Source organism: Tupaia chinensis, unplaced genomic scaffold (genome assembly GCF_000334495.1).
Source record: "Tupaia chinensis unplaced genomic scaffold, TupChi_1.0 Scaffold000133_1, whole genome shotgun sequence".
In the NCBI taxonomy this organism is placed as follows: domain Eukaryota; kingdom Metazoa; phylum Chordata; class Mammalia; order Scandentia; family Tupaiidae; genus Tupaia; species Tupaia belangeri.
The window spans coordinates 5303364-5305978 of NW_006159602.1; positions in this window are offsets into that span (position 1 = coordinate 5303364).

Here is a 2615-nt window from a genome sequence, read left to right on the forward strand (position 1 = left end):
ATCCTGCCCATCTTTCAAGCTCTTTCAAAGTGTGATCTGAGCTTCTCCAGAGACTGTAGTGATCTGATAAATTTATTCATGGGCAGATTAGAACTGCTAAGATGTACTGCATTAGAGAAACCTGCTTGAATTTAACAGGAATTTCTTTAACTTCTTTGACTACAAAAACTTAAATATTTTTCAAAAGAGTACTTTTTCATTAGAATAAAATTTTGGAGATGCTGTCTTGTGTCATTTCGTGGAGAACTCAGCACGTAATGTTTTAGATGATGAATCTTTTCACAGCTATCATTAATACTTAGGACTAATGGAAATGGTTGTGACTGAGGACAAGGCTGTTATGGAAATTTATCAGATGTTTACACAAAGACTCTATCATGTCGGAAGTACATAAGGGAGGAGGTAGAAATTGTAGAGAACAGGGAATTTGAAAAACACCTTTTCGGGGGGAGTGGGGTGGGAGTGGATTGCATGCACTCACCTGGTCAGGGGCTTGTACCAATTTGGTATCCAGCGCCTTAACCTCCGTGCCAGTGGGAACCAGCAGTTAGTGTAATGGCTATGTCGCTGGACTCCCACGTAGTCAACCGTGGTTCGTGTCCCGGACCCGGTGGCTTAAAACTCACGCCGGGCACGTGTGCGTGCGTGCCCAAGATCCCGAGAGGAGAATGGAGGAGAAGGGATTGCAGCATGACCATCCCCCCTGGGGGGTGATTTCTTGCTTTCTGTCTCTATGTCTCTCTCTGTCTGTCTGGCGAGTGCATGCACCCTACAGTGAAAATCTCTCAAAAAACAAAAAACAAAACAAAACAAAAACAAAAAACCTCCGTGCCAGTTGCTGGCCCCAGAAAATTACAACTTTTTTTTGCTAGAGGGCACATGTACTTGCCAGAGAGAGAAGGTAGGGTGTGTTTGGGGAAGTGTGGAAAAAAGTGAGAAAGCATCCCGGTGGAGAATGGTCATACCACAGTCCCTTCTCTTGTATTTCTGATTTGGGGATTTTGGTCATACATACATATGAAGCCTGCCTGCATATTTTTCACGCTGCAGGGTCCAGGACTTGAAGTGCACTGTCAACCATGTGGGATCCAGCTACTTTAACCACCATGCCAGAGCTGGGCCTGGAAAACATTTTAAATGCTAAGCCTCACTTTGGTATTTCTTTCTTTCTTTTTTTTTTTTTAAGAATTATTTTATTTCACTTTATTTATTTTTGTTTTTATTTGACCAGAGAGGGACAGAGACAGAGAGAGAGAGAGAGAAGGGAAGTGAGAAAGCAAGCTGCCAGGTCCAGGACTCCAATTGCAATTGGCCGTATGGTAGTCCAGCATCCTTAACCACCACACCACCTGCCAGACCCTAACTTTGGTATTTCTAACCATTTCTAAGAACTTAATTTTTTAAATTGTTGATTTTACATTTTTGCACTTCAAAAAATATTTTAAGAACTTTCTTTTGTCTCTTTTTCATAGAGTATTAAAAGCAATGGAAGGAAAATGGATAACAGATCAGTTGGTGAGTTGTGAGAAATATTTAAATTAATATTTCTTATACTTGAACTTACATGTTTTTAAGTTGATAGAGCTTTAAAGGTAATTTTTAATTTAAAATTATTTTTCGATCATTTTTTGCAATCCCTTATTTAAATACATTTATAGCATGGTCTTTTCAAATATTTCATCTATATCCCCAAAACAAGGTATAGGCAATTAATTATGGAGCCATTGTAAAAGATAATTATGAAATCTCATATTGACATAGAATAACATAAACAATGGGCTATCCTTTTTGCAAAATTCATTCATAAACACTCATGCTCCAGGTGGAGTAATGATTAATGTAAAAAGTAAGTTCATACGGGAACCAGCAGTTAGCGTAATGGCTATGTCGCTGGACTCCCACGTAGTCGACCGTGGTTCGTGTCCCGGACCCGGTGGCTTAAAACTCACGCCGGGCGCGTGTGCGTGCGTGCCCAAGATCCCGAGAGGAGAATGGAGCAGAAGGGATTGCGGCGTGACCATCCCCCCTGGGGGGTGATTTCTCGCTTTCTGTCTCTATGTCTCTCTCTGTCTGTCTGGCGAGCGCACGCGCCCTACAGTGAAAATCTCTCAAAAAAAAAAAAAAAAGTAAGTTCATACGACTATTGAAAGGACATATGAGAGAGTGTGTATGTAGTCTTGAGGCAGGGAGAACCTTCATAAACTGTAGAAGAAAACATTTTGACATACTACATACATGTTTAAAAGTCCTATGACCCATAAGTTAAAGACCCTTAACAAAATTAACAATTAATTAACCTGGGAAAATATAAGTACAACATATGAAAATAAGAATTTTGATTGACAACACATAACTCTCTGTAGGTGGGAGCATCTGTACATATTTGGATACAATTTGGTGATGGTTTGTTTTGGATAGGGTCTTGCTGTGTTGTGGTCCTCCTGCCTCAGCCTCCTGAGCAGCTCGGACTACAGGCCTGCATCGTAGTGCCTTGTTTTCAAGTGGTCCAGCAATCAAACCAGGCCTCCCATGAGACCTTAGCCTGTCAAGTAACAGCATCTACAGCATATGCTACCATGGCTTGGTCTGTTGTTATTTTTTTAAAGAACACATGT